We start from the raw sequence: 24,018 nt of genomic DNA, 5'->3' as shown, positions 1-24,018 counted from the left end.
ACCCGGTGCGTCCCCATTCCCATTTGAGCCCAGATAGGGCTCAAATGGGAATGGGGAAGATGCTAACAACGGTCCCATTAATGACGGGACCGTTATTAGCATCCTGTTCTGCTAGCGGGTGCCGCTCTGCACGTCTGGTCTGACCAGGCGTACAGAGCGGCCCCACCAGCAGAACTCGCAACGAGGCAGTGAGGCAACAACGGCACTGGTAGCATTATCGGCGCCATTGTTGTCTTACTGCCAGGGTCTTAATGAGGCCCATTGTGTCAATGAAATATGCCCATATGGGTATATTGCACCATGGTGTGCATGTAATGGGTACCCTCACCAGAGTCAGCTGATATGAGAGGTAATACATAGTGTACCATCGTTTTCGGGAATGAGGTTATTGTGGAACCAGAGAGTGCGCCTGTGTGGGAAGCTAATCTTGCAGTTGCGTGTGCATGTAAATTGACACTACAAAGAAGGGTACATGCATTTGAGCACATAGAGGCCTCTGCTGATGGCTATGGTAGGTGGGGAATCCGGCCGGTAGATGGAGAAGACAAAGAGATAAATAACACATTTGGTTCATAAAAATTGTTGGTTGGTAAAATTTAAAATGCGAGGGGGGCCTCCACAGGGTTTAATCCGGCACTGGGCTCCATGTCTGCCTTTGGTTGCAAATTATAATGTCTGTGTGAAAGAAGAGGCAAGGTTGTCATTGATTAATTTGGAGGTGAAAGGAAGAAAGTGCTCATTGTTCTAAGGAGATTGCAATAGGACACTTATGATTTTATTCATCTAGCCTCAGTGTTTCTTCTAAATGGCAGGCAATCTGTTCATTGCCATGGGTGATTCAGTGAAAGAAAAAAAACCTTTGTGGCCCCCAAGCAGTTGTAATCAGGCATTTTATCTGTGCTAGTGGTATTTCTCTAATCAGTGATGATTCGATAATCATATTGGGTCTGTGCTCTTAAGCACATACAAAGGCAGAAAAGTCAAAACGGAAAAGCATCCCTTGAATTGCTGTAAACCCTGATGGGTGTAATCTGGGAAGGGGGGATTGCATACAGGTTTTGAACAATTACAGAGCACAAACGTGATTTTGACTTCAAAGGGGCCAGTAGGTGGTCCCAGAGAGAATGGGGCAAGGCTCAGAAGAAAGGGAGTGCCTCCTATGTCAGCTTTTCCTCCACTAGCAAAGAAAGGGAAGATTGCCAGTAAAGGGAAAGTGGGGAGATGGTTGTGACACAAAATAATATTGTTGTGTGTGAACAATTTGGGGAGGAAGTAAGGGCACAAGTGAAAATGGCGTGGCACTGGCTGGCTGGGGGGCACTTAGGGAAGTAGCTACTACATCAGGGGTTGTGACAGTGAAGGTAGGTGTCCCGTCAGCGATAAACGTGCCAGTGTTGCACACAAAGGCAAAAACCCTGCAATTACAGGGTCGCTGGGTTGGGTGGGCAGGGGGAGGCCAGGGGCGAAGGATCAGGTGGATGCCTGTGGGAGCTGCTTCCCAGAGGGGAGCCAGTGGGTGGTTTTCTGTGGGCTCAGGTGTGGCAGGGTGAGGCACAGTGGCGCTAATCCTGGGGGCTTAAATAGAGCCCTGTGGGATGAGGTGTGCATAGGTCTCTGCCTCGTCCTGCCGGATTGTTTCCGCCATGCCTGCATTGTCACCTGGAGCCCTCCAGAGCCACCAAAGGAGTGCTTATCTTCCTGGCTGCCCGGACCTTGACCCTACCGCCTTCGCTGCTGCAATGTCCCTGGACGAGGAAGGAGCCTGCTGTGGAGGAATTGTTTCCCAATCTTCGTGCCGGTGACAGTGGTGCAGTGAGGTAAGATGCGTGAGGTGTTGGGGACGTCGAGAGGCTAAAACGATGTGGCTGTGTTGTAGAGCCAAGGCTGGGGTTGCTGAGCCAGGGTTTTAGGACCATTGTGTGTGCTAAATTAGAAGTGGTGTTAGTTGGTTTTACGGCTCACGGTTTTTATACTTGTGAGAAGAGGCTCTTTGTTTCTTTTCATGGGGAGAGGAATTAGCATTGTGGTGCCGAAAGTAAATGTTGGGTTAGTCTGCATTGTTTGGTTTCACAGAGCACTGTGAATGGTTTCAGGGTGCGGCAGCTCTGATCTAGAGAGCTAGGTTGTCATGCCAATGAGGCTCGGGTTGGGAAGACCTTTTTTGTTATCAACAGCACTGCAAAGGGTGGTGAAAACCTGATTTATGTAAATGGTTAAGGTGCAATTGGTGTCAAGTTGCAGGTGAAGGAGTTTGTAAATAGGCATGCAGGTGTGGGGGAGAGAGGAACAAAGTGGGCATTGAGTGCAGACATATATCAAAAAGGAATAAAGTAAAACATTTAATAAAAAAGGGAAGAAAAAATAGTAAAATGGATTCAGCAACAGTGGCTGCCATTATTGCACTGTTGCAAGGGAAGGAGTTGGGATCAGTTCTAGGATCACTCCCAGGTAGCGGGGGGACAGTACAGGCGGGGGGATCTTAGGAGAGGGGGCAAAACAGTGGAGCCCCTGCCCTTGATGCCACAGAGAAAGAACATGCCCCCCAGAGCAACTTTTCCAGCAGCAAAAAAGAGGAGTGTGGGGATGGCTACACTGCCCTGCAATAAGGGCAGCAGTGGTGACATCCAACCGAACTCAAGAAGCTGTTGATGGGTGATACTTTACGCCACACCACAATTTTCGCAATGAGGCCTTATACGCAGACCATTAAAGAGTTAGGCTGTAGATATTTGGGATGTTATACTGCCTTTGCTTGGAGCATACAAGGGATATTAGGTGGTTTCAATGAAATAGGTTCAGAAAACAAGATGTTTGGGGAAAGTATGCTTGAAACTTGCCCTGTGTAATTTCTTTATAGTTTTAATAACTAATAGCCAGTTGCATGAACAATTCAAACTCTCTCTTTGTCATCTCTAAACTAACTTGTAATATCAAATTGAAAATTGCTTCTTATTCTGTCAACAACAAAAAAAGAAGATGTTGATGGGAATGCAGCAGGAAGCTGTGGGAATATCAGAGTTGAAGGATTGGGGGGCCAGGTCACAGGGGCAGTCAGCACCCATTGGGCAGGGGCAAGTAACTGAGCAATATATGTAGAGGGCAATGAAAACATAGGGGTTTCAGGGACCCCAGGGGCCAGGCGGGCTTATGGGGCAAGCGTAATGGGCATTGGGTGGGCCTCAACAGCAGGGCTGGGTAGCACCAGCCAGGGCTACCCCATTGCCGAAAGTGCAGCAACAGAAGGGGGAGAGAGCTCAGGGCGAGCAGGCCATGGGGGTGGTAAATCCAGCACTACTTGTGATGTCAGGAGGGGCAGGTGCCCCCACAGGATCAACAATGAGCAAATAATTGTGGAGCAGGTGAGCATCTGTAGGTATCAGGGATTGTGGTAATTAATGCAGGAGGGGTGAGAGCATGGGATGCAATAACAGCAGGCATTGGGGTCACGCTGGTGGGGACCGGCAGGCAGGTCAGGCCTCCGCCCCAATCCAGTTAACTGTCCTGGTTTTGCTTACATGGTATGTGCCTCTGGAAACCATGGATAAAATATGGAAGGAAAAACACATTGACACATTTGCACTCTTAGACTACAGAAGGGTAGAGCTGTGCAAGGAGATAAAGAGTGAGGGGAAGGACAAGACATATTTTGTGGAGAGATGTTTGGCCAAATGGGTGACTGGTTTTTCAATATTCGCAGCCTGAATATTGGAAAAATTTCATGAGCCTAGTCAGAAGTTGAGGTCACATAATCACTTGATTTTGCCAATTTATCATGACTGTATATTTTGGCACTTGATTGGTGTATGATGAGAGATTTAGGAGTGCAAAGGCAGGTAATGATGCGCAAAACTGGGGTTCTAGGGCAATGGATTTGTGGGCTAGCTGCATGGCAGCACGCCCATCCAGCAGTAAGGGGTTCATGCCAGTGAGATAGGCGCAGCCCTTTTGGAACAGTGGGGACAAAAAGGGGGCATGCTGGGCATACCACAAATCCTCATGTTCTAGGCCGGTCTGCACATTTAAACATATCTGTTCATTCTGCAGGATGTTGGAACATGGGGAAGCAAAATGCATCAAGCGCAGCAAAGAGCAGAAGTAGGAGCATGGGGCTCGGTTTGCCACTGACGGATTACCCTCACCCCAAATAAAACTTTTACATATTCACTCATATCTACATCATCAATTCATAGTTCACATTTCATATTAAAAAATCTGTAAACCAATTCCTAATGACATACCGATTAACATATTAAACGTCCATATTTATAAAAATGTTAATCACCCTCCTTTAAAACATATTCCACAAATGTAATTACTGCTAAAACTAAGATTATTTTCTCTCCAATTAGAAAACGAATCCACCATTCCACTGTTCTTAATAATTGGATTTGTTCCAAATGTCCCTCTAAAAATCTAATTATTTTTTCAGTCAGGGTCTTACAGGTGGTTATTAAATGGAATGAGTCTTTCTTCTTGTCATCTCCACAATATCTACAGTAAGCCTCACCCTCCACAATGTGTTTCCTTGCCGGTTTCACTTCTCTTGTGGAAAGAATGTGTAGTCGGCAGCGCATAAAAAGACCTCTATAATGCTCGGAAGGGAAATTCTGCAAATACATGTGCGTTTGATTTACACCTCTTCAGGGACGTCATTTCACCAAAATGCCAGGGGTAGCGGAGGTGACATCACATGACCCTTCACACCTGATGACATCACAGGAACTGATGTCATTTGACCCCACCCCGAAGTGGTATCACTTTCACCCATTGACAAAACAGGAAGTGGCATCAAATTACATTGTACACTATGAAAAATATGGTTACGATATCACTATAATGTGCTGTACATTTCATACAAGAATGGATGGCCATATGTATTGTTAAGATCAGTGTGTTTAGGCCCATATTACCAAATTACTGTGAATGCAAGCAGACGTCCATGACCAAATGATAATGATGTGTTATTATATAGCACTTATGCTTAAGTGCTTTATATAGAAAAAATATACACACAATATCACCCAACCTGTGTTGGTACTCATTTAGTGACATCAGAAGGATGAAAGGCTGAGTTGAGGCGTTTAAGAACAGACTAAATCAGTGACTGACCCCCTGAAGTGTGCCTGAAATAAACCTTTAAATAGCCTTTAGAATTCCAGAATGACACATTATTTGGTATTCCTATTCTTTCTTATTTAGGGTCAGTGCTGAAAGTGTTAGACTTGTGGAACTCCTGTTCTTATTTTTCTTCTTTTTTTAAGGGGCCTGAACAAGAAAGCCAGACACCCCAGAAGGAAAGAGCCACATGGTGCTGGCCACAGCCCAGAACCTTGCATTACAAAAAAAAAAGAAAAAATGTAAAAAAAAATAACTAAACTTTTTTTTGTGCAGAAGGGAGCCAACAGAGGTCGCAAGGGAAACCTCAGAGGTCGCAGTTGCGACCTCTGGCAACCCCTAAATGACATCCCTGCACCTCTTATCTCCCGTCCCGATGTTAACCTCAACCTATCCATACCTCTCAACTCCATAGTGGCAATCCACTTTGTTTTTACTTTTACTGAATTTGAAATAATCAAGTCTGCTGGGATGTCACATCCTTTCATATATTTCTCGCATTTGTCCTTCCAGCATTTCAGTCCCCTATCAAGGGTATTTCCCCTGCCTTGTCCTAGGATGTCAAAGGCAAATGCGCTGTCAGGGGAAATGCATTTTGTGTATAAAGATACGTTTTTCCATGCTGCTATCGATTCCATGGATTGCAACCCCAACTCGAATCGGATCGAACACGCTGGCATCGAGTTGGGTAGTCGCAAAACCTTCCTCCAGAGAAACCCCTCCAGCTTTCCCCATACATTCCATAACATGCTCACCAATGCCTCTGCACAAAACGTCAGGATCTGTACAACCTTCTGCTTATAGAACTTAAGGAGGGGGAGCCGAGTATATCCCATACCTCCGATGCAGTGCTGCCATTCTTCCAACTTTAACTAACAACATCGCGAGGTGGGCGCTTTCATCCAGATTTCTGTTGACTATAATTCCTAAGTAGGTTATGGATTCCACCACCTCCAATCGTTCCTCATCCACCCTCCATGAGTAGAGGCCCTTATGTTCAGGGGTCAAGTCCTACAAATAAAAGTAGGGTGACTCATGAACAAACGCAATGGGATGTCACATCGCCAGAAATTAGCATATTAAGGTGACATATGCATAGTTCATTAAATTGGCTTTGTATAACCACCCAAATTGCACCAGACGAATGGCATTTGCCTTTCTTAAAATCAACACACACACAAAAGCAAGAGACAATATTTTCTTCTAATAGTGTTTTTGAAATCGTTAAAAGGTGTGCAGTACCGAAATGCAACATTTCACCTTTAGTTGTTTGTTATTTTTCCTCCGATTATAGAGTGCAGTGGTGAAGCATTTGGGCTACAAATGTGGCGACTGTGGTTCGATCCCCGAGGTCGGCTTAAATTCATAAACTCAAGGAAGACTTTCAACGTTTCTCATTTTACCTGGGGGGACTGAGTCTACACTCTGAAAAAGGCGGGTGGATTCCGTCCACCCACATGTACCCTCGACTTTAGCATTGCTTATGTTTCCTACGACCTTTCACCCATTGACAAAACAGGAAGTGGCATCAAATAGCATTGTACACTACGAAAAATATGGTCACGATATCACTATAATGTGATGTACATTTCATACAAGAATGGATGGCCGAAGACATAATAAGTACTTTGTATTTTTTTACATTTAGTTGCATTCCATTCTTTTTTAGATAGATCATAAATGTGTTTAATCTAAGCTGGAGTCCAATCGGAGTCTGGTCAATAAAGAGCAAGTTGTCAGCATATAGGACCCAGGGCATATCGATATCATTTATTCTAGGTGGGCAAGCCCTCGTCATCCTTTTCAAAGGAAGTGTCAGTAAATGATGCCATTAATAACGACTTATGCTCTGTAAAGTATGCCTCTTTTGACTCAGCGGTTGCACAGCAGCAACAGATGGGGTGGGAGGGGCAATGCTGGCAAAGGCAGACATTGAGTCCGCCTTCCGGTTGCTACCAGTGCATACTGAGGATTATCGCTTGCTGGGTTTCCAAGTGGGGGGAACATTTTACTATGACAGGTGCTTACCAATGGAGTGTCCTATTTCATGAGCTTACTTCGAGAAATGTAGCAAGTTTCTTGAGCGGGTGGTCAGGGAGGAGTGTGATGGAGCAAAGTTCCTACATTACCAAGACGACTTCTTGCTCATGGGAGAGAGGGGTACTGAGGAGTGCGCCAGGTTGCTTAGAACGTTCCAGGAGGTGGCAGAAAAAGTGGGGGGTGCCCTTGGCAGCTGAAAAAAACGGAGGGCCCCACCACCTCATTGTGTTTTCTGAGCATTGAGATTGACTGCGAGGCGGGTGAATGCCGTCTACCCAGCGATAAAGTGTGTTACTTCATGGGGGCAGTAGTGCCTGCCTGAAGGCCAAAAAGGTGACCCTTGGGCAGCTGCAGAGTTTGGTTGGTCAGCTGAATTTTGCACTCAGAATCATTCTGGTGGGGAGGCCCTTCTCCTGTTCCATAGCACCACCACACCAGGCTGACCAAAGAACAAAAACAGGGCCTGGTAACTTGGGACAAATTTCTGAGGGGGCTTAATGGGGCGCGGGTCTGGCCGGAAGAAAAGAAATGCAACGGCCAGTTGGGCTTATCCACAGATGCAGCGGGGAGTGTGGGTTTTGGGGCAATCTTGGGCAACAAATGGTGCAGTCAGCTGTCCAGACAGCTGGAAGAAGAAAGGGTTGTGCAGAAACATTACACTCTTTCCTATTATAGTAGCTCTGACGATTTGGAGAAAGGAAGTGGGGGGCAAGGATGTAGTGTTCTGGTCAGATAGTATGTCACTGGTCTGCTCAATCAGCAGCCAGAGGGCAGCATGCCCAATGGTGTTGAGGTTGCTGAAAATATTGGTGTTACTGTGTTTAAAGGCAAATATTTGCTTTAGGGCAAAACATGTCCCAGGTATTTTCAATAATGTGGCTGATGCTTTATCCTGTTTTAAACTGCAGCAGTTTCAGTGGTGTTTACCTGTGGAGGACCTAGTGATGGATTATTTCCCAGAAGCAATTTGGGAGCTCGGTGTCCAGAACTAGCATCCCTGATAAATGTATCAGTATTGGGGATGGGGGTGGACTAAGAGGGCACACAAGAAGGTATTTGGGGATTCAGGGAATTTGGTGTGGGGCAGGGTCTAGTAGACATTTTCCACAAGCAGGCCACAAGAATTGTTTTGGGCCACCTACACACTGTGGGGACGACAGCTGGGGTGGCCAAAACAAAGATGGCGGCCATTGGTTTTGTTGCAGGGTTAAAAGGAAGATCCCTGTCTTCCACTGATTTTATGATTAAAAAAAGGCTTTAGCCAGTTGGAGAAGGGTGGTGGCACCAGGGAAGATAGTAGGAGACCTCTAGACCCAAACAAAATAGCAACAATAGTGCAGGTGCTGGGGGGGTCTGTAGGGATGGCTGGGAAAGGGCGCTGCTCAGAGCAGTTTTTGTAACAGCATTCTTTGGGGCCTTCAGGATTGGCGAACAGGCGGGGGATCCACAACCGACTTCTCAGGGGGTTTTGCCAGGGATGATTTATGATGCGAGGGGAGGGCTCTGCCACACATTTGGTTGAGGAAGTCAAAAACGTACTAGGAGGGAAAAGGGGCAGATTGACTATGACGGCACATACTGATAAAACTTTGAAGGAAGCTGGGCTAGAGGGCATAGAGGGCATGGACTTTGCCCTGCATTCCTTTAGAATAGGGGCTGCCACCACAGCAGTAGGTTATGGGTACAGCGAAGGACAAATAAAGGCATTGGGGCAGTGGAAATCCCACTCTTACAAGAGATACATCTGGTGACACCTCCTGTGTTAAGTTGCAAAGGGAAGAGTGCAGGGAATCACGGCACAGATGAGGTAAATCAAAGAAAAAATAAATTATGATATGTACCGTGATATTTCTAACACGCTGTCTTTCTTTTATTTTGCGGAAGGAGATGGTGAAGCCATTGGTATGGGTCGTGGGGCACTCGTTCATCTGGAGAATGGAGCAGAGGGTGCGAGAAGGATCTGGGTTGCTGTTGGAGGTGGCAGCCATGGATGTGCACTGGATTTATTGTGGGGGACTGCGAGTGTGCCAAGTGCCTTCATTGGTGGAAGGGCAAATTAGGAGGGGGTTGCAAGCCCCGGTTTGGTGATTTTGCACATTGGGGGGAACGACCTGATGAGATTGGAAAGAAAGGAACTCATCAAACATTTGACTTCGTTGTTCGGTTGGTGTGGTTGGGTCTACCCATTGGCATTTCTTGCTTGGTCTCAAATTATTCCCAGACTGTCCTGGGGGTGCCTGGGGCCGAGTGCGCCGATTAAACATGTTGGCACGGGAATTGAATAGTGAATTAGCCTGGTTGGCTCGCAGTCAGTGGCGTCTGCTCATCATCAGGAACAGACCTTTGCGGGGCCCAGGAACTTTTCACCTGGACAGTGTGCATCTGTCCCAGTATGGAACTGAACTTGTGTGGCTGAACTTTGTGGCCTGTATAAGGAACTTTGCAGGTGTTGGGGGGGCGTGGACCGGTGGGTCTGCGCCCCTGTGGTGGGTGGGGGAGGACAATGGGAACACTGATATCCCTTTCCGGGGACTCCGAGCCGGAATGGGGCACAGCAACTGGGGGCTTCCAGCGGTGAAGAGGTTGGCAGGACTGGGGGCAGCTGGGCCCAGTAGGATAGGGGGCTGATAGGGGGCTGCCTGCCAGTAACCCCTCCTGTGAGGGGCATGGTGAGGAGGGGACAGGACCTCACCACCATGCATCATCCAGTGGGGCAGAGAGCCATGGTTCCCCTGGACCACTTGCTTGCCAATAGGAAGTTTTGTGAATTATGTGGGAATTGTTGCTATTGTGTATTAAGTGTAACATCACATTTTTGGGAGTGCATTTATGATTTGCTGTGAGATAAAAAAAAATATGTGGCTGGTTTGGCATCCAAAGGAAGTTACGTGTCATATGTGTTCCCTCTTTGCCTAGGCATGCCCCCTTGCTCAGCCCACAAAGGCGAAAACCCTGAAATTACGGGGTACCCAGGTTGCCGGGCAGGGGGGTGGGCAGGGGAGAAGGAGCAGGTGGGTGCTTGTTGGAACCGGCTCCCCAGCAGTTTTATGCAGGCTCAGGTGTGATAGGGGGGGCACGGTGGCGCCAATCCTGGGAGCTTAAATCGAGCCCTGGGGGACAAGGAGAGCATAGGTCTCTGCCTTGTCCTGCTGGATTGTCGCTACCGTGCCTGCATTGCCACCTGGAGCCCTCCAGAGTCACCACTGGAGTTCTTATCCCAACCCACCCTGATTTTGGAGGAGGGGGGAGTGAAGTTGTGGGGGAGGACCATGGGGACACTGAGATCCCTGTCCGGGTTACTCTGGAGCTGGAGGGTCCCTGCAGGGGAAGGGTGCAGCAAGACCAAGGGGCAGCTGGGCCCAGTAAAATAAGAGACTGCCTCCCGGTAACGATGCCCGTGAAGTGCATGGTGGGGAGGGGACAGGGCCTCACCACCATGCATCGCACTGGCGGGGTAGAGAGCCATGGTTCCCCTGGACCACTTGCCAATAGGATGTGTTGTGAATTATGTAGAAATTGTTGATATTGTGTATTATGGTGTAACGTCTAATTTTTTGGGAGTGCATTTATGATTTGCTGTGAGATTAAAATGTGGCCGGTTTGGCATCCAAAACCAGTTATGTGTCACTTGTGCTCTCTCTTCGCCTTGGCATGCCCCCTTGCTCAGCCTACCAGTCAGTCACCTGAAGTGGCTGGTATGCGAAAAGGTTGGAAACACAGCAGTGATTAATGCGCCTAAAGGGGGCCAGGGGGAGGCAGATTTGAAACAGCAGATGTGGCCCCAGTACCCATGGCCCTTTCTGTGAGTTCAATATACATAGAATGGGGTCAGTGGTTGCCAGGGGGTGGTTCCCCTCGGCACGCCACAGACTTTGGGAATGGGATCATGCCATAGCACCTAGTTATGCATCAAGAAGGGGAAGCAATGGGCAGTTGCCCAAGATATTTAAGTGCGGGAACTCAGTGATTGCTGGGGATTCATTGCACATTGGTCCACAGCAGGTGCTGGGATATGGCCTACCAGCAGCACCTACCAACGGGGAAATGAGAAGAGTGGGTTGGCATTGTCAGCAGCAACTTGGAACGGGATCAAGAGACTTCAGAGAAGAGAACAGGTGATGGTGGTTTAATATTGTTGCGAGAAAGCGGGTGAGAGGAGCTCGGCACGTGACACTAGTTGTTGGCTTGGCACAGAGCTCCAGAAATTAAGGAAAAGTTATGGAAAGAGAAGTACACTAGAAAATAGTATGACCAATGAATATAATGTAATGTAAAGTGGTCTTCTATATCGCCCTTCTGCCAATAATGTTGGCCTTGCTGTGGATGGCTCTCTGAGAAAGGAGGGCAGGGTGTGTTGGTTGAATAGAGGGAAGGCAGATGCAGAAACCTTTGGTGTTGATGGATGCAGGTCGGAAGTACCCGTTACCTGTCTGCTGATATGAAAATCTCTCTGTTATTTGTGGTTGTTGCTGACTAGGCAGCATTAGTCATATGGGCAGCCCCCCGACTGTAGAGTGCAAAAATTGACAGCATGGTTGCTGAAGATGGATAGGGTCTGGATCTGATTATACCTGGAGTTGTCTGAATGAGTGTGGGAAGAGTAAGGATGCACCATTTTAGTACTGAGGAGTTAGTTGAGGAATAAAGGGGTTAGGAGAGGGGAGAGGGGAGTGAGGGTGCTGTCGCTACCTGACTCTTGGTTTTAGATTTCACTGAGACTGAGATGCAGACCAGTGTCACACAGTAGAGGATCCACTGATGAAATTGGTTTCCAACAGATGATAGTGCCACGGGTAACCCAGTGATAATATTGCAGGAAATAATAAAGAATGAATTTAAAAAGATGAAATAATATTGCAGGAAATAACAGAGTGGGTAAAAAATGCCTAAAAACATAAAAGATATTGAAATAAAGAAAAGAAAATGTAATGATAGGGTAGGTTTTAGGTGTAGAAAAACCGATTTAGGTTAACATTGGGATAAAAGCGAGGGAGAAAAGGAGAGTTTAAAAGTAGGAGAGGTAAGCAGGGTTTGGGCCTCCCGCCACAAAAATAGGTCTTTTTGCAATGTGCACTATAAAAGGCATTTCTATTTTTTTATGCAACATTTATTGCACTTTGTAATTGTACATCACTGTTATTTCCGCAATAAAATCACATTGAACAAGTGCCAAGAGTTTAGAAAATTGCTTGTCGTAAATTAGCCCAAGATTTTGGTGCACAGTTTTTAGTCAGTTACTTCTATTTTTCGGTTCTTTCGCAGTGGTTGCTTGAAAAGCCAAGTCTTGAGCTGTTTCCCGAAAGTCAGGTGGCTCACTTCCAGATGGAGAGGTTTAGGAAGGGTGTTCCACAATGTCATGGCCAGCACTGAAAAAGAGCATACTACTGGCCATTGCTTGTTGAATTCGGAGACTAGTACTAGTGCAGCATTACTGGGCCTAAATATTCTAAAAGGAGTGTACTGTTAAAATCTCCTTCTGAAGGAGGAAGAGCTCTTTGTGGTATAAATGATAGGTGATTAACAAGGTTTTGAAATTAATTACAAAAAGTGGTGCATGTGTATGTGTCAGTAATGTTGGCAAAATATCTAGATTTGGCTCTACAGATGGTTGCTTATCAGCACTTTAAAAAAAGAAAATGTATAGCGCGCAAGCCAATAGGTCTCAGAGCCCACAAATAACAGGAACAAGACAAACAAACGAAACAGGGCAGATCAGGGGGGAAAGTCAACTCAGCCATTAAGGAATAATCATTAAAGCAGTATTATACCCTGAAATTAAGAGATTCCAAACAATTTCTGAATACAAACTTAAACTCTGTTTGTTAATATAATCACAGGTGACTCGAATGTGTGCAACCTGAGATTGCATCGTAAGCTCAGCATCAAGAAAGACATCCAGTGTCTTCACACTCTTGGCCACTGTAATTTTGCGACGTGCAGTGGTGAAACTCTGATAGTTGGTGGCACGTTTTTTTAGCTTTGGCCCTGAGGCGACAATCAAGAGCTCTGTCTTATCCATATTAAAAACAAGCGAGTTTGCTGCCATCCAAACATGAATGGCTTCATAGATCGAGTTAATAACCATGGAGGCCTGTGTGTAAATACTTGAGAGCTCGAGGATGACCACTTGATTTTGCCAACATATAATGACTGCTTGCATGGTGCATGGATCATTTATGATGAGGATTTTAGAGGTGCTAATGCAGGTCACACAGAATTGAACTGTGGGAAGAAGGCAGTGGACCTATGGTTAAATACTATAACCATAAACCATAGCATGGAGAAATCAGCTTGCCAAATGAATGACAGGAATAATCAGTCCGTCCAGAAAAGGGATTCAGCAGGTGAGAAGAAAGGGATCTCCTGGACGTTTAATCAAAAGGCATGCTCCAGGCGCATCACCAGCCAGAGGACAAGGAAAATGCAGAGGGACTGACAGCATTTGTATCGGCATAGGGGAGATGTGGTTGCATCAACTGAAAGAGTGCTGATAGAAGCAGTAGAGAAATGCAACCTCCCTAATACTGACTTGGATTCCACTTATCAGAGGAAATAATGTTGGAGATGTGGTTGCATCAACTGAAAGAGGTGCCGATGGAAGCAGTAGAGGAATACAACCTCCCTAATACTGACTTGGATTCTACTTATCAGAGGAAATAATGTTGGAGATGTGGTTGCATCAACTGAAAGAGGTGCCGATGGAAGCAGTAGAGGAATACAACCTCCCTAATACTGACTTGGATTCTACTTATCAGAGGAAATAATGTTGTGGCTTTGGAGTGACAGCGTTTGTGAGAGGGACCAGTTGTGAAGCTTGTATGTGTAACAAGCTTTTGCCTGGATGCGATTGTGGCTTGGCCACACATGGACACCAGGCAATACTGAGGGGAAGGGAGGTGGGGGTAGACTTCAGACAAGGCCCTTTAATGTTTCTGGGGAAATTGAGGAATGAGATGGCCCAGTTGGCATCCAGCCATGGGTACCTCAGAGTGGTAACCCATGGACTGATCATGAGCCAAGAGATGTTCCACAGAGATGGCGTGCACCTGTCAAAGAAAGGGACTGAGATGTTTATTAATGGACTGGTGTCTTTTGCAAAAGTGATATTTCCAGGAGCAAGGTGTCAGGAGGTTTTCCATGTATGGCAAACTGGGTAGAGTGCCCCTGATCGGTAGGCCAAGCACACTGTGGCGGTGTATGGGGCACAAAGACAATTAAGCTAGGCTGGTTGTAAACAGTAATGTGGATTTAATATCTTTGTTTGACCCTAGTGGTGGATCTGAGGACTGGGGCTATCTGGCAAAGTTGCCAAGCAGGTGCTCATGGGAGTTCCCTGAGCCGGTAAGGGCCAGAGGGCGAAGGGAGCTGGACCGGGAGAGGGTTAGTTTAGGAAGGGATTCCTTGTCCTTTGCGATCACCCCCGAAGTGTGGCGGGGCACCCACCAGGCCCAACTCGTAATATACATGATTAGATTTGATGTGCAGCAATCTGAAGTATGTTTCTTGCTTATGGTAGAACCTTACTTTTGTGAGGATAGAAATGGATGTGATGTAATTATGCTGTTGCATTTTGTAACAAATGCAGCTAGGTAATCAGCAACAAAAATTACGTTTTCCCTTCTTGGGGGCCATGCCCCTTGTACATTCCATTCCTTCGCCTCTTCGTATGATCATGAACTTCAACTGTGCATGTCTCAAATAACCTGACGCCGAACTCGCCCGAACCACCACGCTACCAAATATGTTTGCCTGGGCTTTCTCACATGATCCTATGTTTTGGCTAACATTTTGGATTTTTTCCCAGGCAGCTAACACATTACGCTGGAATGTGGGTGATATACGCAGCTGAGCATAGGAACTTCTGCTCGGGAATGGGTCACGCAAGGTACTCCTATCTGTTTTCAGATTATCCTGCTAAGGGATTACAGAGCGGCAACAGTAACAGAATAACTCACACGGCCAAACATCTTTACTTTGTCAGTAGGTTGCGACTGAGCTTTGTTAGTGTCAGCAGAAGGGTGCAGTCGCGATCAGTTGCAATATCTCTGATTGCCACTCGATGATGGCCGTGTCAACGAAAACTGTCAGCGATACAAATGCTCACGTTCTGTGATGCATGGGTTGTGTCTGGCACTTACATATATAAACTCTGCCCTCGCTAATCAAGGCAAAATCCAAACATGGTTTCAGTCTGGACTGAGTCATCTGTCACATTGAAAACCATTAGGGGAAATGTGTTCACCCACCCCGTGGTGGCAAGGTTTTTTAACCCAAAGTTGAATCTTAGCAAATAAAATTCCTAGTAAATAGGGACCGCTGATGGAGTGTTAGCTCATTGCTACTCTGCAACCCTAATCCTTACTTGACCAGGTTTGTATGTATAGTATGTATGTAGAGGGATTTAACTGGACGGTGTACAGTTGTTTCATCCCCAGTATATTTTTCTATTTGTTTTTTGCCAAAATGTTTTCAACAAAGAAACTCATCAAAAAATATAGGGGATGGGGGAATAGGGACTAAATAATAGGGGAGGGGAATTGGGCTATAGCCCCAAATATACAAAAAATGTTTTCTATGAATTTTTTAGAAAATGTTTTCGGTAATAACACATCGAAAAAATAGAACCAGCTGGATAGTTACACCATACGCCACCTTTAAGGTGTAATGAGTTTGGTAGCAGAAAAGAGATCTCAGCTAACAGAGTTTGTTTATTATGGGCCTCATCACGAGTTGGGCGGTATCCCGGCGGTATTACTGCCAGGATACTGCCGGGGCTAATAGCGTTACTGCCAAACCCCCCAGCGCTATTAATGCCGGATCACGGGTTTGGCGGTACAGTAATTCCCCATTCCCCATTGGGCCCAATGGGGAATTTTTTGCACAACTACCGTTGGCGGTATTACTGTGTGGTAATTGCACCCAAAATCAACAAATTTGCAGCGGATTTACCCCCAGCTGAAAGCTGGGGGTAAATGCTGCCAAACCCATGATTTGGCAGACCTTTAAATGCAGCGGTAATAGTGTCACCGCCACATTTAAGGGTTACCGCCAAACTCGTGATTAGGCTGTATGTCTTTTTACGCATATAATACACATGGGTGTGCGTCCCTGAGATGAAGTTCGAGTTTCAGCTCCACACGCAGAGAAATATCCCCTCTCTAAATTATTCCTCTGTTCTTTGTACATGATAATAAGGAATTGGGGACATAGGTATTGTCTCTGATGGGATTTGCTAAAAGAAAGGCCTGCCTCTAAGGGCCACCCCAGGGAGAAGGGAACAAATCATCATTACCTATGCAAGTAGCCAAAGGGTGTGCGCCCCACACAACCATTTTATTGCTGCAACGTTTCATAAAGAAGAATTAATAGGTTGATAAATGCGAAACTTTTTCTGTGAATATGTTTTAGGAACTGTGTAAATAAAACGAAACACTACTACACAGATTTTTTGGTGAAAATAACATCTTTCGTGTAAAGCGACAAAAGAAAATGCAGGCATAGAGCCAGAACAAATATGTTAATTTAAGTCATGCAAATCAAAAATAGAATACAAATTATATGTTTCTGAAAGTCTGCTAAATTTGCAGCAACATCAATCATTTATTTGCTCATCTGTTGTTTTCCTATTTGTATTTACATATACGCACTCACACACGCAAATACTGTAAAAATGTGCAGTTAAAGAACAGTCAATTTAAAGCCGCAAAAAAATGTCCTTAAATGTGCGCTCTTAATGACCAAAATGGTTTGATTTACTGCCATTATCTCGTCGGAAATGGACAGGAATCATGTCTGGCGATGTGACTGTACTGCACAATACATCCTGATGCTCAATCTATAACCAATGTACAGTTTGTGCTTATGCACTGCAGTGGCGGCTGGTTAATATTTTTATTTGGAGGGGTGTAAATGTTTTCCCTGAATATGTGGACTGACTGAGCGTAGCCAACCTGGGAAGGTTTTGGGGGTTCTCCCCCTGAGAATATTTGTAAAATATTGGGTTAAAATCGTGCACTTTCAGGCCACTTTCATTGGGGCATTTTCCAAATTCTTTTCATGATGCCTTTGCCCACAATATAAACTGGTATAAAAATGTTTTTCTTGTTTACTGTGCCCATACATATCCGTGAACGCTGCAGCAATATTTTCCAGTATTACCATGTAAAAACCTTCTCATGTTGGCTTTTCCAGTAAGAAATACCATGCCACAGTAAAGAAATATGTCCAGACTGGACACACCAACGTGAGCCAGTACCACGTAGGAACACTCATCGCGCTGCCTTCAGCCTTGATTTACAGTAAAAAATGCCATGCCATACTGAATATTTGTCCAGACAAGCCCCACCAGTTTGGGCCAGTATCATGTTGGAACACTCATCATGCTGCCTTCATCCTTGATGTCCAGTACAAAATACCATCACATACTGAAGATTTGTCCAGACTAGCCCCACCAGTTTGGACCAGTATCATCTAGAAACACTCATTACGCCGCCTTCATCCTTGATCTCCAGTAAAAAATGTCATGCCATACTGAAGATTTGTCAAGACAAGACCCACCAGTTTGGGCCAGCATCATGTAGGAACACTCTTTATTATGCCTTCACCCTTGATGTCCAGTAGAAAATGCCATGCCATACTGAAGATTTGTTGAGACTAGACCCACCAGTTTGGGCTAGTATTATGTTGGAACACACATTATGCTACCTTCTTCCCTGAGGTCCAGTAAAACATTTTATGGCACAGTAAAGAAGCATGTCCATGCTGCACATACCAATGTGGCCAGTAGTCTAGTTTGGATATTTCTTTACTGTGAAATGGCTTTTTTTACTGGGCCACAAGGGTGAAGACATCATAATGCGTGTTCTTAAGTGATACTGACCCACATTGGTGGGTCTAGTCTGGACATGTTTGTTTACTGTGTCTTGACTTCGGTTTCGGGTATTCTCGCAAGTTCTTAGGCAGAAAATGAGGTCAGAAGCCTAGGGAAACAAAAAGAAAAAAGTACCGCGGCTCTGGCGGGGGGCGATTGAAGCCTCCAGTCGTGTGGAGGCTTCCATCGTCCTCTGCCAGAGACCAAGGGATAGAAGGTAAGTGGGGTGGGGAGAGCAGAGAGGTGGGAGGAGGGAGGGAAAAAAAAGAAAAGTCTTACCTGAGTCCCCGGCGGGGACGAAGGCAGCCTCCAGCCATGGGGAGGCTCGGAGCGGGGATTGCCCTGTTTCGAGCCTCCTCATTGGCTGACGGGCTGCCATGCCCCTCGCAGGGAACAGAGAATCCGGCACGCACGGCGTACACGGGAATACCGTGTGGTATGGCTCGGAAAAGAGCCAATCAACACGTTGGATTTCCGGTGCACCACACGTGCAGGGTACTAATGTATGTTGTAATTAATTTGCAATCTGGTGAAAAGTGAAAAGGTACAACTATCATTTTTGTTTTTTTAAACCACTCTTAAGAGTCCAACTGAGTCTTTTTTGGAGTATTTAATTAACAATTTCACAACTGTTTTGTTGTTTATGTGTGCCCTTGTTAGTACTTCGTGGTGTCCGAGGTACCTAATCTCTCTCCAAACATGAGCTGAGCCAGAGAAATTGATGTGTAGTTTGGGGGGAGGGGCAGTCTGTGCTCCCAAAAGACAATTCAACTGTGTGGTTTGTGTCTGATTGCACCCCTTCAAATAAGCTGGCCAAGCATAGATTCCTCTTCCATCTTACTGCTCTGTGTGTTCAAGCAGGTGGTGTGTTGGTCCAACGACCAGTCAACCTGGTTCTAATACCCAACGCTTGCAATCACCTTGTCCTACACCAATTATTTCCTGCACCTCCTATTTTTTCTGTTACCTAAAAACAATCCTACTACTTTTGTGCATGTGAGTGCACCCGTTCAAACAAGATCCCTGCCTCATCCTACTGCTGGTGTGCTCAATCAGGAGGTGAGTGATGTCACAAAGCCAATCAACCTGACACAAATGCTTCTTGCCTGTGATCGCCACCAACTCCAACAATTTGTATAGCACCCACAAAATCTTATTATGTTGCCCGAACAATTCAACTGTTTATCTTGTTTGTGAGTGCACCTGTTCAAACAATGTGGCTAATTACTCCTCGTCCTACTTCCAAGTGTTCTCCAGCAGGTGCTGTGTTCTGCCACACTGCCAATCAACCTGCCGCAAATGCCCACCATCTGTAGTGAACACCACTTCCAACAATATTTCCAGCACCTACAAAAATGTTCTGTTTACCCAAAACAATACAGCTGTTTGATGTGTGTGTCACTGCACCCATTCAAACAAGCTGCCCCAGCACAGATTCATCTTCTGTCCTACTGCTCATTGTGCTACGCAGGTGATGTGTTCCGCCTCACAGCCAATCAAACCGCCACTAATGCCCACGGCCTCTTATCATCACCACCTACAACATTGTTTCCAGCACTGCCATTTTATTTTCTGTCTCACAAAGTTCTCGGAAATAAACTCAATTCAACTGGTTTTGTGTGAGCACTTGTTCAATCAAGCAGCCCCTATCCATTTATGCAAAAGGGAATTGTTTAGGTGACAGGCAGAGTAATCACAATCTCTCAAAAAATCCCATTGCTGTGAAATGGACATTACTTTCAAATGGTGATTGAAAAAATAAAAAAATAAAATTGTTGAGTACTGCCTAAAAATAACCTACTCCTGTTCTCTTCTAGAAAATTAAGTGCACAACATGCACTTTTGGCTTTGCCTGTGCTTGATTTAAACATGACTTGAGTGAAGGACATGCTCAGTGCTTATAAAACGAGTGGGTGAAGGCAGGCCTGGTTAAGACATTTGTATTACTGGTTAAGACATTAGTATTACAACAGTAGCGTGTTTCATCTCCAATTAAGCCATTAGCTTTCAGAAGACTGCTTTGAAAAAAACACTGGCAGGGCCTTCGAGCACAATGTTTGATGGTAAAGCTTGCGAAAGCTAGCTCAAACAGATCCCAAGAGGATGTTTTGTGGGCGGGAGGGACAGGAAGGGAGTGGGAATGGCCATAGGGATTAACATGCCCATGGGCAGTCAATCAGTGGGTAAATAATCAGACAACACCTAGAAGCTTTGTGTCCCCCCTCATATGCCATTAATCCATAGCTGTACTCTAATGCAATAGTTGTGGCTTATAGGTGGCACTTTAGCATGGGGCGAGGTGCTTTGCATGCTATGTTTTCTTGGGCATGGCTTGAACATGCATTGGTTCACCATGACACTGTGGAAGGCTCAGAAGACTGACCACAGCTAAGCCATAGAGAGGCTTGGTGTTCTTAAGAACTTTGTGCACGCGTCTGTGGTGTTTTACATAAAGAAATTAGGAAACCAAAAAATTAGAGGTTTTTTCTTTGCGTTTCAGAGGGGGGTTGCAAAATTGGCAAATTCAGATTTCTGTCACAACCCCTGCCAAATGTTGTTGGGGCCCTAGGGAAATAAGTAGAAGGGCATTGATGCCTGTGTTTTCTTGTCTTGGGCCTGGCTTCAACGTGTTGAGCTCACCATGCAGTGAGTAGATTCCAGACATACCCTCCTGGTGCCGCGGACACCTCTACTCCAGCTATCTCTCCTTTCGGCTCTGTGCTGCATAGAATCCGACGATAAATTCAGTCTAATTGTGCACATAGCTCTTCCACCTAGTCCTTCTCATGGCTCCCTGAGCACCTTAGCTATCCCTCGCCCTCATGGCAGCTGTCTACTTTGCCTTTGCTCCTCCCTACCACAACTGAAGGTTCTGTCATACTCCTCCTGTGCCTCTGACACGCAAAAGCACATCAACGCCATGAACTAGGGCAGTAGGCGCTATATAAATGCAAGACAGCTTGAAATACCATAATAGTCAAAACTGAAAATACCAAACAACTAAAATGTAAACTGGATCAAAATGAAGACTGCGTGTTTTTCTAGTTAGTGCAGCAGGGGGTCACCAAACCTGCCTCAGAAACGGGGTGGGGAAAGTTGTAGTGTGAGGTACACATCCTAGTAGAGTGTTGGGAAAAGTTTGCTGGGACATTACAAGTGGTAGTTTTGTTTTTGGCACCAAATAAATAATGCATTATTGTAAATGACAAAACACGTTGGGATTTTGTAATCACTATTTTCCTAGTCTTTATTTTTCGCATGCTGTATTTTCACCTTAAACTCCTACACATATGCGCTATGCAAATACAGAACACATCTGCAGTGCTCTGGGGAGTTGGCAGGCCAGGATCACACAAATGGACGCTGGGTGTGGGATGAACCCTAACCTAACCTCTGAGATTTCGAACTCGTGTTTTGTATTACTTTTTGTTATCAATTGGACATATACGATTCCCAAAACTGTCATCCATAATGCAGAGATCCCGGAGCATGAAGTCTCGCGGGTCTTATTTGTGACAGGGTATATGAATTATGAGACACTTCACTGAAAACACTCAAAAGCCAACCACGTTTTTTCTGCAAGTTTGTTTGCCATTTGACACTTAATATATATATATATATATATATATATATATATATATATGGTTGTGCCTGCTTCTAAAATGTCGTGCCCATTCGTAGTCCTATTTGATGCTACATTTGAGCAAAATCTATTTCTAAAACAAAGAAAACGAATGCCCTTTGACCGGAGCTACAGCCAATCAAGCATCAAATCATGTAGTCACTCTCCATAAAACTGGGCCTACACAAAAAGAACCCGGATGTGAAACCTCCTTAGAAATGGGTTGCTTTTCAAAAATGTGTAAGCAACTGGAAAAGTAAACGTGACATTCTAAATCCTGCCTTCTAGAGCTAGGAGCCTCACTGGTTTATTATAACCAAATAATATCACGTTTTTACTTCGCTCTTTATCAGAGTTATGCGGCCTCTAAGCGCTCGAATCAGCCTTACAGGTAAGCGGCATACCAGCCTCATTTACTCCCTAACAATAGGGAACTACTCCCAACAAAAAATGGGAGTAACAAACATACTCCTAACATTAAATAGGAAAACACGTGCTCATTAGTTGCTGTCCCCCGTTTCCACCCATGGAGCTCGCGGATATGCTTAGATCTGTGGGACCAGAAGAGCAATGCCAGAAAAGCTTTAAGGTAACAATTAAACCTTTTATTTGCTTGAATATGAGGTGCCAAGAACCATGGGTTACAAAAAGGGGTGTTTCCAAATTCATATATATTTTTACTCACGGAAAAAAATACTGCAGTTGGGAATGGAAATTACTTTTTCGGTCCCTAGACAATAATTTTACTCCAAATTAAAAATTGTACCTGGAGCTGTGGTTGGTGTTATTTCCCAGTTTAATGTTACTCGATGTACGAGCTAAGAGGGCCTGCTGGGATTCGTACGGGTTAGTGCCAGAAGTCGTGCTACAGAAGAGACCTTGACTCACAAAAGCATGATTGAATGGGGAAATCCCTTTGATAAAAAAGGCTTTGCAAATCCGACCCAGTCACATAAAATGGACACCCGCGGCACCACCTAGCTCTGAGCTGTCTTCAGATTGTATGTTGCATTTTGGTCGCGCATTGATTTTTAAACTCACATTGCGGACCCCTGCAGTTGTTCTGTGAGCTAGAAGATCTCTAAAGGAGTTTCTAATGCGAAGAGTGTTTAGGGGCAGCAACAACGTGTGTGGCCTCCGATTGCACGCCATTACATCCAGAGTACCTCAGAGACTCACGGATGCACGCTTCAGACTTCTTGACTGATGAGGGTGAGGTTTGGGAATTCACTTATTTCACCGCGCAAAAAAAAATGAAATCAATGAAATGAAAAAAATGCTCGCAGTTGTGTAACACGCATAGGACCTTCCATGCTTAACTTTGCCAAGGCAGCACACATTTGGCGGGGGAGCTGTGTGACCTTTGTCCTTGTGCTTCAAAAACCTCCTGGGGCACGTTCTAATGGTCAGGTAAAGCACTCCCTGTGGTGCCTTAATGCTCAATTACGACCCAATTACAGTTGAGTAAACTAAAGTACAGGGAGGCAAAGTGACTGCAAAAGGCCTCACAGAGAGCCATTGATGTGTTGTGATTAAACTCAGTGGGGTTGCCCTTCTCGGCCCCTCGGTGCAGCGTATCCTCCACGTAACCCGTATCCCAGACCTATCTGTTATTACGCACGAGAAAACACAATCTCGCCCTTGAAATACAGTGGCAATCGTTTTCGCTGATATTCAATCAACGTATGTCAAAGTGGTTTCGTCCAGTTAAAAAAAAAAATATCCTTTTAGCCACTATACTTTATGTAAATATACGAGCAATTGAACATGTTTTAATTATAGGCAAACGTAAATGGAGCGCTTTGTGTTGCTATTTATTCTACAATTTCATAGGAACGCCCACACTACACACATAGGGGGCAATTCATAGAAATCGGCGCACAAGTGCCGCACGCGGCTGGCGCACAGTGTGCGCGTGCGGCAGTCTGCACCAGCTGCGTGCGCCAAAACTCATTTCAGCGCACAGCGTATTCATGGATTTTAACATCCGAAACCAGCCGTGGCGCAGAGTGGCGCAGCAACCCGGCATCAGTGCCAGTTATGCCCCCATCCCCGCCCCGTGCGCCATGAACAGCGCACAAATCCAGTACATGGCACAAAGGCCAGTGGACCAGCATACAGCCCCTCAACCACGAAAATGCATGTAAAACTCCCAGCGCACCCCTCAGAATACACGTACCCCTCTTGCGCTAGCAAAATCGCGTGTAAAACTCCCAGTGCACCCTTCAGAATACACGTACCCTTCTTGCACTAGTGAAATCGTGCGTAAAACTCCCTGCGCATCCGTCAGAATACACGTAACCCTCTCGCGCCAGGTAAATTGCGTGGAAAAAGTCCCACCTGTGGTGTGGGCTGCCTGTGGGGCATGGCC

The sequence above is a fragment of the Ambystoma mexicanum genome, chromosome 10, assembly GCF_040938575.1.
Source record: "Ambystoma mexicanum isolate Mex_15411 chromosome 10, UKY_AmexF1_1, whole genome shotgun sequence".
Lineage (NCBI taxonomy): Eukaryota > Metazoa > Chordata > Amphibia > Caudata > Ambystomatidae > Ambystoma > Ambystoma mexicanum.
Note: the sequence above shows the minus strand (reverse complement) of the source record.